The sequence below is a fragment of the Macaca fascicularis genome, chromosome 13 (assembly GCF_037993035.2).
Source record: "Macaca fascicularis isolate 582-1 chromosome 13, T2T-MFA8v1.1".
In the NCBI taxonomy this organism is placed as follows: domain Eukaryota; kingdom Metazoa; phylum Chordata; class Mammalia; order Primates; family Cercopithecidae; genus Macaca; species Macaca fascicularis.
In genome coordinates this window covers 13,752,678-13,765,912 of record NC_088387.1, presented here as the reverse complement: position 1 = coordinate 13,765,912, position 13,235 = coordinate 13,752,678, and the positions used below count along the sequence as shown (strand labels likewise).

Below are 13,235 nucleotides of genomic sequence, written 5' to 3'. Positions count from 1 at the left end.
GTCACGGGCCGCTCGCTCTGCTGTTTGAGATTCTCGGAAAAGGTGGTGTTTACACTGAAGGGAGATTGGGGGTGTACGGCTGATTTTAAATAGGAGGAAATGACGGTAACAGAATGAGCAATGCCTAGTACTTAGTCTCAGGCTTGAGAAATTGTGTTTTAGAAGCAAGGTATCCCCAACTCCGGTTTTCTTCAAATTAAATCTTTTAAAGAGTCCACAAATATAAAGCCTAAAACTATGCAACAGCGGGCCTAGAGCCCAAGCCACTGCCAACTCTGACTCCAAGACACCTCAGAAACTTGGTCTTCCTCCTCAGAGAACCCCCATTATTCTGCTCCTCCCTCCACACTCCCCCCTCCCCCTTCCACACTCCCCCCTCCACACTCCTCCCTCCACACTCCTCTTCCGCCGCCTCCCCTTCTTCCTTCTTCCTTCCCCTTCCCTTCTTCCTTCCCCCTCTTCCCTTCTTCCTTCCCCCTCTTCCCTTCTTCCTTCCTCCTCTTCCCTTCTTCCTTCCTCCTCTTCCCTTCTTCCTTCCTCCCCTTCCTCCTCTTCCCCCTCCGTGTCCTTGGGCATCCTCCATGGAACTCTGGTTGAAAGTCACTGGGTCTGTGGGGCCGCGCATTTGATAGACGAGCACGCTGAGGACCAGACACAAGTGACTGACTCAGACCCGCACAGAGACTGACCCAGCTCGCATGCCGTCTCCTGCCTCCCGTAACACCGGGTTGTCCATAATGGAGGAGTATCAATGATGCTGCTTCACTGATCTCCAGGGAAAACAGGTTGATAACAGGTTATAAACATGGGAACGTTTTGGAAAAGCCATCGTCCACTTGTCAGCTCCATCTCTCCTGCCCGGAAGATGTAGGGAAAACCTGCCTTGAGCCCACCCTCATCTTATAACAGGACAGAGGACAAAGAGGCAGAGACCCAAGTCCTGTCAGTGCCCTCAGGAAACCCCCCGTTTCCTCCTCATGGTGGAAGTGGAAACCATCCCGCTGGACTAGATCTTCCCGGGAAGCCCCTCCAACCCGAAAGCAAGGAATCTGGTTTGAGCACACACCATTCTTAGTGCCATCACTTTCTGCAGCTGAATCCTGCATACGTGGCCCTTTGATCTTGCTAGTCCGGTGTTACTGGGTCCTGGCAGTTTCTGTGGACTGATGGCAGGTGTTTACCGTTGTGTTTAGAGAGGAGAATAGAACTTTATTGTGTCAAAATCAGATGATAACCATTGCCATGTGATTCCTTGGGTTGGTTGGGGTGGGGGGTGCTCAACGCTTTTCCTGAGGGCTAAGTTCTAGTTTGAGACCGTCTCACTTTGTTCCCCAAGCTGGAGTGCAGCGGTGCGATCTTGGCTCACTGCAACCTCCGCCTCCTGGGTTCAAGCAGTTCTCCCTGCCTCAGCCTCCCAAGTAGCTGGGATTATAGGTGTGAGTCACCACGCTTGGCTAATTACAAAAATGTTTAATACAGGCTGGGTTTTGCCATATTGTCCAGGGTGGTCTCAAACTCCTTGTCTCAAGTGATCGGCCCACCTTGGCCTCCTAAAATGCTGGGATTACAGGCTTGAACCCCTGTGCCCGGCCCGATCCTGACATCTTTGAAAGCTGACTTCATGTGCCAAAAGCCAGTCTATGTTTGAAAATCAGTCTTGGAGAGCCTAGGAGGAGACGGATAAGCTTCAGCTAGATAAATCACTATACATACGTTAAAAATACGGACCAAAATCTGCCCCAAATGTTAACTCTTCTGCTTTGCGTTTTATATCCCTTTATGGTTATTCTTTCAGTATTAAGATTTTTAAAGATTCTTTTGATAATTATGGACAAATTACAATTAAAACTCAGCTGTAGTTGTAACACTTTAAAGAACTAATTGGATGACATTATTTTTCCCAGAGGCATTTTGGATTGTTACATAATTAATGCTTATCTCTTTGTCAGAAGTCTTTTTTTTTTCCAGAACAGTAACCTGAAAAGATATTTTTCTTTGCATTAAGTGCTATTTCACTGTGTGACAATCAATTTTTGAATGTGAGAACAAGATCATCGTGTATTTTTGGGATAATTCTTGCTTAATAGTGATAATGCTAAATGTTAAAATTATGGAAAAATTCGTTTCTTTGAAAATTACTATTTGCCTGCTCACCAGGTGGGAGCTGATGAGAACATGGGTGTAAAAATTAAATTGTATTTAGCTTGTATAAAAGAAGTTAAAAAAAAATAAAGCTTTTTTTTGGTTTGTGCTACTACTGAAGTTGCTTAGCTGTGAAAATGAGGTTATTGCAGGCACCTGGAATTTTATCTCCTTCACTTCTACAATGGGAAGCAATTATCGAACAAGCACAGGAATCTGACTTTCTGACATTGAGACTCCTAGGTATCAAGTCCCGTGGAAGAGTTGGTGATTACGTGAGCGTTGGCATTGATGTGGGCACCCTCCAAGCCGGATGCAGGCAGCAGGGAAGGGTAGAGCAGGCCCCTCAGGAGCCATGAGAAAATCAAGTGTTGGCAGCAGTGGTGAGGGTTGATGTCAGGGGCCAGGAGGAGGTGGCGAAGGGAGCATGTGCCTCAAGGCAAACCTGGAAACCCCGGTCCCTGCAGTGAGGTCTGGTCTACAGGGGACGTGGACGGCCACGTGGCGAGGCCCACAGACAGCCTGGACTTGGCTGCCTCAGAACTCTGGTGGACGTTGCAAACGGCCCCACAGGGTTGCAGTGCACATTCCTCGGACAGAGAGAAGACGCTTGTAACTGTTCCCGGCACGAAGCCACAGCCCTGTGAACAGTGGCCACTGCTGTTGTGACTGAGTGCTGTCCAAGTCGGGGCATTTGCACTGCTCAGTTCACTTAATTGGGCCAGGAATGGGTTTGCCCTGCCTTCAACAAGCTTGACGCATTGAACGAGGACTCAGTCAATAAAGTATTCTGTAAATACACTCTCCCGGCTAGAGTGAGCAAAACCCAGGGAGCGAGTGGTTCTTCAGTATTGGACAGGTGTTTGTGGTGGGGCCAGCTGTGGGGCTGCCAGAGCGAATGTGACCAGGAAGCCTCTGTTCCCCCGGAGGTGGCCAGCGTTTCTGTTACACGTGCCGTAGGCAGAAGGGGGACACTGCTGGGAAACTTGCCCATGTTGCTGTTTTCTGATTGGAAATTCAAGGTTTCTGAGCATCCTACATCAAATTTGTACATTGCTGAGACTGTACACATTTCAACACTTGTTTTTTCCAGCTTTTCAGATCCATACAACCTGGCATTTGGCTGTGGCTTCCAGGACAGGCTTGATGCAGAGTGAAGTCCTCTCCTCACTGTCAATGTTTGCAGATGTCTTTTTGTATAAACTTGGTATTTCTTGAGAGTCTCAATTAGGCTTTTACTTAACTAGACTTTTCAAATTGCCATGAACATAACTCTACCAGTTACAATCGTGAGCTAACATGGGTTTTTGGTTTTACTTTGATGAATGTTTAACATTTGCATGCTGGAAGTGTGGGTGGAGGTCATTTATCTGCTTTTCATTTCCTTCTTGGTTATACTTAGTGACTTTCAGGTAAGGTGTGGAAAGCGTGGTACAGGGTGAATTCCAGGTTGCAGTGTGGCGCGGTGGAGGAGAGGCGGGGCTGCAGTGTGCACAGTGGATGAGAGTAAAGAGATTTCCATCCTCGAGGGAAACACACAACAAACAATTTAAAAAACTGATCGTCTAGCTTGCATGAGGTCCAACAAATTCAGTTTGCAAAGTTTAACTTCCAAGTTAACTTAGTAACTTTTCCCCTAAGTCATTAATTTAGTAGCTTATGTTAAAAAATATGTTTTGTCTAAAGCAAGTCATAAATTCTAAAATGAATGACTAAACATGTAATAATTTAGGCATACAGCACCTGAAGGGAAAACTGCCAGTATGCTAAAGTATTGGATACAGATGCTTAAAAAATATAATGTAGCATTCTTACAATGCATGTGCTTTTAGCATGTAACTTGGTGAGTAGTTTTGAGCTATATTTGTAGGAATGTGTGTCTTGAATACTTTAGGGCACCACTGCAGATGTGTGCGTGAGAGGTACAGATACTGAATGTTCTTCTCCCTTCCCATAAATGAAAAACATTAGCTCCCTTCATTTTTTACTTTCATTTTTATTTTTTATTTATTTATTAATTTATTTTTGAGACGGAGTCTGACTCTGTTGCCCAGGCTGGAGTACAGTGGCCGGATCTCAGCTCACTACAAGCTCTGCCTTCCGGGTTTATGCCATTCTCCTGCCTCAACCTACCGGTAGCTGGGACTACAGGTGCCCACCATCTCGCCCAGCTAGTTTTTTATATTTTTTGGTAGAGATGGGGTTTCACCATGTTAGCCAGGATGGTCTCGAGCTCCTGACCTCGTGATCCGCCCTTCTCTGCCTCCCAAAGTGCTGGGATTTCAGGCTTGAGCCATCACGCCTAGCCTATTTTTATTTTTGAAGTGGACTCTCGCTATTGTTGCCCAGGCTGGAGTGCAGTGGTGCAATCTCAGCCCACTGCAACTTCCGCCTCCCGGGTTGAAGTGATTCTCCTGCCTCAGCCTCCCCAGTAGCTGGGATCACAGGCACCCACCACCATGCCCAGCTAATTTTTGTATTTTTATTAGAGATGAGGTTTTGCCATATTGGCCAGGCTGGCCTCAAACTCTTGACCTCAGGTGATCTGCCCACCCCGACCTCTTAAAGTGCTGGGATTACAGGTGTGAGCTACCGCGCCCGGCCAGCTCCCTTCTATGATTATTTATACAGTTGTTTTTGCTTTTTGTTTTTTTGAGACGGTGTCTCACTCTGTCGTCCAAGATGGAGTGCAGTGATGCAAATCTTGGCTGACTGCAGCCTTCACCTCCTGGGCTCAGGTGATCCTCCCACCTCAGCTTCCTGAGTAGCTGGGACTAGACACATGTCACCAAGCCCATCTTTTTTTTTTTTTTTTTTTTTTTTTTTTTGGTATTTTTAGTAGAGACAGGGTCTTGCCATGTTTTCCAGGTTGGTCTCGACCTCCTGGGCTCAAGCAATCTGCCCGCCTCAGCCTCCTAAACTGCTGGGATTACAGGCGTGAGCACCACATCTGGCCCATTTTTTTTTTCCTTCCAGGATTAGGAGTCGACTTTCAGAAAACCCTTCAACTTTGCAAGCTTAATTTTCCATAAAAATATTCCTCTACGATAAAAGCAAGACACAAACAAAGAAGTATGTGTGGACTGCAGTTAAAAATTTTCAACACAACATAGCTTAGGAAGGTTGACATTGACAAAGAGCAGGAGGCCCGTTCAGTGCCTTCTAGGCAGTGGGAATGGTGGTCTGTGGGCGACCCTAACATGTGCCGCGTCCTGAGACGTGATCGTGGTGGTCACGCTTTTACAAGGGCGTCCCGGGAGTACCAGAGGCTCTTGTTCTGCAGTCGGCCAGCCAGGCAGCAGCTGCTGGAGAAGGAACAAACAGTAAAAGACAGATGTACACGGAGTTATTGTGGCAGAGAGGTTAAAACCAGGCTCAGTTTGTTCTTACAGTTTTAAAAAACTAATAATGAAATCCTTAAATATATTCAAGATTTCAAAGCAGCTGTGGGTGTGTCTGTGTCTGTAGCTCCTGTTCCGGTGCTTCCTGCGAAGAGAGCTCAGAGACACCACCTTTCTTAATGAGGTGACAGGGCCTGGAGAGGTGTGAACCCTGTGGTGGGGGGGGGGTGACTGACCAGGGGGAAGGCTGGGTCAGCGTGGGGATCCACCCCCACTCCACGTTCCTGTAAGAAATCCACAGTTCTAAGTTTTTATGATATGGGTAAAATGAACCTGGAAGAGGGGTTATTTTTTAAGGAGTGAGTGCCATGCTCTTTTTTCCTCATACTTTTCTGTGTTTAAGCAGCATTTAAGGATAAGGCACTAGTAGCATGTTGTTTTGGAAACAATGTTGTTGGTTATTTTACGTTGAATCTGATATTAAGGTTGCCTGGTAACAGAAGTTTTTCTTTAACAACATGGGACTCTGTTGAATCTGTTGCCTCATTGGCTGAGCCGTCTGAAATCAATGCGGTGGCAGCTGAAGAGGCCTCTTCCCCTTGGAGGAAGCCGCTGGATTGGCAGGAGGCACCGCCCTTGACTGAGGGAGTGAGGCGGGTTTGCAGGGACCCCACGCGGCCCCTGCGGCTCTTTCCTGCCCCCTGCTGGCTGGCCAAGCAGCCTCGCGACAGTGTGCTCATTGTGAATGTTCACTGGGGCAGGCCAAGGCTTTTGTTCCAGAAACACTGACTTCAGAAACGGCCGGCCATATGTGTTGAGTATGGCAAGAAAGACTTAAGTGTGGCTTAAACCTCTTGAACAAAGCAAGTTGATGTTTCAAATGCATCTCGAAGGCTAATGACTTTGCTATGGTCAATATTCAGGAGAAAAGAGGGTTTGATGAAATAGAAAGACAGGAGTGGCAAGTGACGTGCTTGTGCCCCGTATGACTAAGCGATGTCCTGGCCGTTCCACACCACGGCCTCTGAGCAGCCAGCCTGCAGATAGTGGGTCAATTTAGATATCCCTGATCTCTGCAGAGCTTTGATCAGGTAGCCCAGGAGCAGATAGACACAAACGCTGACTGGAAACCCTGGCACACGGAGGCACTGGAAACAGCAAGCTGCTATTAACATCATAGTGAGAGGCAATCGCCTGCTCTCTTAGGGGTGTCAGCTTCTTTTGCTTCTAGACGTTCATCTGCGTTACAATACAGTTTTGCTCAGTTTATCCCCATTACTCCGCTGTCTTCGCTGTTAAAGACTCAGCCAGCACTTAGCTCTGACACTGCAGGAATTTGACTGTGCAGCTGACCAGGCCTACCTGGCTTGGCTGTAAAGCAGGCGAGAGCTTTCCGGAAGGCAGTGACGAGAACCCGAGGCAGGAAAGAGCGTTGCTGGTCCACATACGGCAGTGCACCTGCAGCAGAGCATGTACGTGCACGTTCAGGCTAAACAAGTGTAGGAGAGTAGAAAACCACCTATGATTAGTCACTTAAAATGCCACACACCCAACCCTTGAGACCCTAGCACATAGAGTAGTAGTGGTATTGGAGACTTGAGGTGTGCTTAAGTCTGATTTTCTCACTTAACTTTTCCAGCAGCGTTTTCCTCATCTCTAAGCTGGGGCTAACAACTGCCCTGCATAGATTTGTGCATGGAACCGTGCGTGTAAAGTGGGGTAGCCCCCAGGACCTAGGAAGGACTCGTGGTCAGTGTCGGTGGTCATGCGTGCTGTACGGGTCCCCCAGGAGGACCATTGCTACAGATAACTCCCTCCGTTTAATGTCACTGAATGTAAAAGGTGGGAGCTTGGCTTCTGATGTGTCTGGTTTGCTGCAGGCCGCGCTGCACCCCGTGGTTCCTGAGCCCTGGGCTGAAGTACGCCCTGCTGCATCGCCTGTGCCGCTTTTGCTGTGCAACGAGAGCTCCTGCCCTGGGAAACTTCCTCGCGCCTGACAAGCACCACAGGCTGCAGCAAGACCTGTGGGAAGCGTGGGCTGGGAGGAGCCCGCCATGGCCCTGTCGTCTCCAGGCTAGGAGCGACTTTGTGGGGTTTGTCGGCCCTTCTCTCAGGTGTCCTGTATCTCATGGATTAGCTGGCGAGCCCTGTCAGATGCCTCTCTCCTGTCTGGAGGTGCACTCTCCAAAACGCTGCCTGCCACCCGGATCTCCTGGCGCAGAGTGAGGCCACATCTGCAGACCTTACCGCACAGAGTCCGAAGGCATTCGGCAAGAAGGGGAGTGGGCTGCATGTGAGTTCTCACTGGAGAAACCGGCTCTGCTCCCTACTCTGCTTTTGGGGTGCCAGATGTTCAGACCTGCTGTGTCTATCGGGCACCATGGCAGGGTGGTGGGAGTGGGGGCGGGGAGAAGCGCGGATGGATCCAGGGAAGGACTTAGTTGAATGCCAGCTGCTCACATACTTCTTGCTGGTCTTGGACAAGCTCCCTCGTTTCTCTGGGCTTCCGTTTGATTGTAACACTAGGACGCCGCCCAAGTCTGAAGATGTCGGTGTGTGCGGGAATGCCTGGCGCAGTCACGATGGGTTTTCCTTCAGCCTCCTCCGTGCCCCTCCCTGGGTCAATCAGTATCCATGCGTGCCACAAGTAAATTACAGCCCCTCCGAAAAACCAGTTGACCCGAGTTTTATAGTCAAGCATGGTGAGTGTCCTTGCCAGGAAATGCCACTAGATGTCTCTGGCCTGCTCCTCTATGTCCACAGCAATCCCCGGGACAGGCTGGTTCAGGACGTGGGAGGTGGGAGTCGGTGTTGCACCTAGGACAGGCTGAAGTCAAAGGCTCATTTGCTCTGTGAGGGGTGATCAGGATGACACATCAAGAGGAGCCCCGTGGCTGATCCTGGAGGTGGACGGTCGGGTCGGATTGGCCGCCCTCCAGCAGGTATTTCGAGTGATGCCTTCCCTGGGTCACGCAGCCCTGATCTGTAGCGCACAACTTCCCAGCTCCAGCCAATCTGGTCTTGCCGTCTCCTTCCAAGAAGGTAGGTGTGGCGCAGTTGCCTTTAAGCGGCTCCTTCTGGACACCGCAGGGCGGCAACAAGCAAGCATGGGCGCCTTTTTTATTAGGTTGACCAAAATACGCGGGGCCAGCTTTGCACGATCCCATTCAGCATCACACATGTGCATCAGCCACTCGCCTGTCCATCTGCCACAGACAGGCTTGGACAGGACCATTGAGTGGCCTTTACGGCAAAGAGCCTAAAGGGCTCACAGGTAACCTGGACCCAGCGCAATGGTAACAGCGCAGCAATACCTGTCATTGATCAAGGGGTATTCTGGGCCAGTCGCGGTGTTAAGTGATCCAATTCGGTTAGCACTCTTAGAATTAACCCTCTTTTGCCTATCAGGAAATAGAGGATGGAGGGCATTAACGCCAGGGAGCAGGGAGTAAGGGGACACATAGAGGGGCTGAGGGGCTGGGTGCTCTGAGCCCACGGATCCGCCCCCAGGCCCCGGCTGCACGGGCACCAGAGCTGCTGCTCTGGAGGGGGTGAGGAGCTCTGGGGAAAAGATGGAGCCTGACGTGGGTAAGATTTGGATATTTTCAGGAGAGATTTTCAGCCTGGAATGAGGGTGTAAGTGACTGCATCAAAGTGATGAGCCAGATAGCCCGGCTGCAGAAGCTCCCCTGTGAGGTGAGGGAGGAAGGTGTTGGGGGCGCCTGGCTGAGCAGAGACGCTGGGTCGCCAGGAGCCGCCGCGGGTTTGGAAAGGGGGAGAAACGCAGCGCCCTGCACTGCAAGGGCACCGACACTTGGTTGTGGTTCTTCCTGACTGTGACAGGCACAAATGGTGCTGATAGTGGAATGCACGGAGTCTGCCTTCAGAGAACTCCTTGTGTCTTTTAAAACCTGGGCCTCTCATTTAAACTTGGTGGCCTCAGGTGAATGATCAGAAACAGTTTCTGTTGAGGTTGCAGAGATTGTGCGTGGCGTCTGCTTGTGCACAGACTCTGACTGTGTATAGTCTCTGATTGTGGCCTCTGGCCTCTTTGTGGCCTCTGATTGTGTGGGTCTCTGTGTGTGGTCTCTGATTGTGTGTGGTCTCTGTGCAGCCTCTTATTGTATGTGGTCTCTGATTGTGCGCGACCTCTGATTGTGCACGGCCTCTGATTGTGGGTTGTGTGTTTCCCGGGATTAAGTAGATGAGCCTCGTGCTGGGGCAGGTGTGCCTTGTGTTGGGCATGTGGAGGAGGAAGAAGTTTAACCCATCCCCTCTTTGAGAATGGCAGGACAGTAACAAAGGTGGTTGATTTATACATGGCCATCCTTGTGAGGTGAGGACCTGAAAGGTTTACTGCTTTCCTGGAAAGCTGCTCTGAGCATCACCATCACTGATCATGAACAGCAGCTCAGAAGCCCGTTTAAGGTGCAGGGAGGGACCAGCGCTGGTCCTGTCTGTGCCCAGGCTGCTGGTCACACCGACGGCCAGGGGATGGCTGCCTTTGCACGAAGCTGGGGTCAGAGTTAATTTGGGCAGTGTCGGCTTTGATTTAGGTCAAGATTGGTCAGTCGTCCTAAAATACTAGCCATGAAAACTTTCATAGATTGTAGTTCTTTGGGAGGTTTCTATGTGGTTTTTAAAGCATAGGGCCCATGGCCAGTGTTGAATTACATTTTGTTCAGTGTAACTGACAGGACACCGGACCTTGAGTCCCAGGCCTGCCACCGGGTTCAGGGAGCTTCAGAGAGGGAGATGTTTGTGCTCAAGTTTTCACCGATGGGATGGGACATGGGCATGGGGCTGGAATGCTCTAACCTTCAATCTTCAGTCATCGGTATCACCTGTGCACACGCATATCGTTTTCAAAGATGGACGAGCTTTTGGGAAATATCTGAAGACTTTTCAAGTTTTGAAAGAAGCCGGGATGACACTGGAAACGTCAGGTGTCTTGGCTGCTGATCAGGTCCATCACTACGCACATGGTCCCTAACCTGGCACACCTCTGATCCCGCACAGTGGGTGACCAGGTCCGTAACCTCAAAAGCTTCTGATTGGGCGCAGCTGGTGACTAGGTCTGTAACCTTGCCTGGCTCTGATTGGACACAGCAGGTAACCAGGTCCCTAACCCTCGCACACCTCTGATCATGCACAGCGGGGTGACCAGGTCCATAACCTCACACTTCTGTGCACAGCAGGTGAACAGGTCCCTAATCTCAAAAGCTGCTGATTGGGTGCAGCTGGTGACTAGGTCTGTAACCTCGCGTGGCTCCGATTGTGCAGAGCTGGTGACCAGGTCACTAACCACACACACCTCTATTCGTACACAGCGGGTGACCGGGTCCCTCACCTCGCACCTGTGATGGTGCATAGCGGGTGACCAGGTCTGGAACCTTGCACACCTCTGATCGTGCACAACGGGTGACCAGGTCCATGACCTGACGCCTCTCTGCACAGTGGGGGACCAGGTCCATAACCTCACACCTCTGATCGTGCACAGCTGGCGGGCGCAGGACCCACTTCAGTGAGGGGCTGACTTCCCAGGTGTGAAGCAGGAATGCTGTGTGGCTCGCTAAGCCCCTCCATGCTTTGGGGGCTCCAGGCTGTGGGCAGCAAGTAGGAGGTTGTCCCAGGAGGATGCTGTGTGTTGGGGATGGGAGGAGGCAACTGCAGGGTGGTGTGGTGGTCACCGTGCCACTGATTTCAGGTTAAAATAGAATGTGGACCTCTTTTTACAGTAATTGTTAATTACTCCGCTAGTTTGTGTTGCTGTCTCTTGCTGTGCAGTCCACAGTCTGACATCTCTGTGGTCCCCATGTTTCCCTCCTGCTCGTGTTACCCAATCCTGTGGGTCAGCTGTGAGGAAACCACTCTCTACTCATCTGGAGTGGCCTCGTGCTGGGTGTGCTGGTCTTCTTGTGGGCTAAAGTGTTCTTCTGTTACTGTTTTCTCTGTTTTTTGACCAAATTTAGCAGACTTGTGTATGGTGCAAACATTTTTAAGAATGTCTTTTGCCTTTATGGAAAAAACACCTGCATTGCTTTAAAATGAACCTTTCCTGTGTCTCTATCCTTCCTCATAGATTGCTCTGTGTTAGAAACTCGGTGGTGTGTGTGCTTCATGGCCTCATTCCATCAAGCACTGTAACCTCTGATTGCAAAAGTGACTGCACTCAAGGCAAAAACTTTGCAAATGTTGAAAAGAATGAGCAAAAACAATATCTTGTTCTCTTGTCATCCTGAAATGGCTACTCTTAATATTTTCATGTAGTTCTTTCCATTCTTTTTAAGTAAAGTTGCTTCTAACACAAGCACTTTGATTATATTGATCAAACTATATTCAGGAAATAAGGAGAAAGTAAAAAGAATATCCAGTTTGGGGCAAAAAGGAAGACGACATAGAAAGAGGCTGTAAAACTCCCTGCAACTTGAAAAGCTGGGTTGTGGTGGTTGTGGTTTTGTTTTTACCGTGAGAGACCACAGGATTCTTCTTGGCACTGAAGGACAATAACATAATACCCTGTGTGTGTTCTGGTGGCCGTATAAACCGAGCCACATGTCCTCTTTCCAAACAGAGAAAGCATGAGGTCTGAGGTAGTGGTTCGGTAACTTTTTGAAAGTCTGTTTGTAGGACTGCACTGCAGAGATTAGGTCAGTCTGAGGTAGATTCAAATGATCTGTTCAGGCCTTGGGAGCTTTCTACACCGGGTGTACGCCTGTTCTGGATGGTGTAGAAGGAACAAGACTGGGAGGGTTTCTTGCTTCTCAGTCATAGAAATGCCTGCAATTATCACTGTTTGTTGTGTTTCGGGAAGCTATTTCAGGAAGGAGGTGTCCGTTCCAAGGCTGCTGGTTGGCCTGTCATCACCCTGGGGGTCTTTGTGTGGGTCACGGGAGCCGTGACTGCTCACGAGTGGAGCTCTGTCTCTCTCGCTGCCGCGCTGGTAGACAGCTAGTCACCAACACAGTGTGTGTCCCAGTGGCCTTTGAGAAGAATTCTCTGCATCATTTGTATACAAGGTCCTTTTTCCTTTCAATGTCAACATCGTGTCTTCTAGCCAAGCGATATGTTCTTGCAGAAACAGGAAGTGTGGCCCAAGTGAGAAATGAGGGAATTGATCCATAACTGCTATCAGTTTTTATATAGTTGAGCCATTGTAATTTATACATAAACATGTTAAATCTGTAGAAGTGAGTCACGGTGCCAGACCCTCACAAATGCCGAAAGTCTACGTGGGACCTCTCTTCTATCGGGTCCACATCACAAGAAGAAAAGTCGCTCAAATGCAGCACGGAGTGGACGTGAATCTCCGAAAACTCCATGAATCAGAGCGACTGCTTTCCCAATTGCCGGTCTCCCCATTTGAGGTTGTGAGATTCCCGTTCTGAAGCTCCTTCAATTTCCCAGCATCCATTTCACTCCTTCATGGAGATAACAGACTCACACTGATACCTTGTTCTCAGATTTTCTAATTAGAAAAAGCACATATTTCACAAGAATTGTCCAACTAACTCACTCCTTAGCCTGGGGTAAGCCACATACCGCTTTTCTCTTTAAAATACTCACCTTTCAGAACTCTTGGTAAATTATTTAAGAATAGGAAGGTACCATGACTTTGGCCACGAGCAGTATTATGTATAATGTGCAAGTGAGTGCCTTGAGAGCCGTGGTTGCTAAAAACAAATTTTCTCAGAAAGGAAAAATGTAAGCAGTTCTTTACATGATCGTTAATTTTGTTTTGCCTAAATAACA

The 13,235-nt window shown here is 49.1% G+C and overlaps 1 long non-coding RNA gene across 1 annotated transcript in view; it reads left to right on the top strand.

Moving 5' to 3' along the window:
• The window catches only part of LOC141408264 (uncharacterized), a 54,334-nt gene that overhangs the window by 37,518 nt on the left and 3,581 nt on the right, over positions 1 to 13,235 (top strand). Inside the window, exon 3 of the long non-coding RNA XR_012421740.1 lies at positions 12,672 to 12,850. This is a non-coding gene — a long non-coding RNA (uncharacterized lncRNA). The remainder of the gene's footprint in view (positions 1 to 12,671; positions 12,851 to 13,235) is intronic.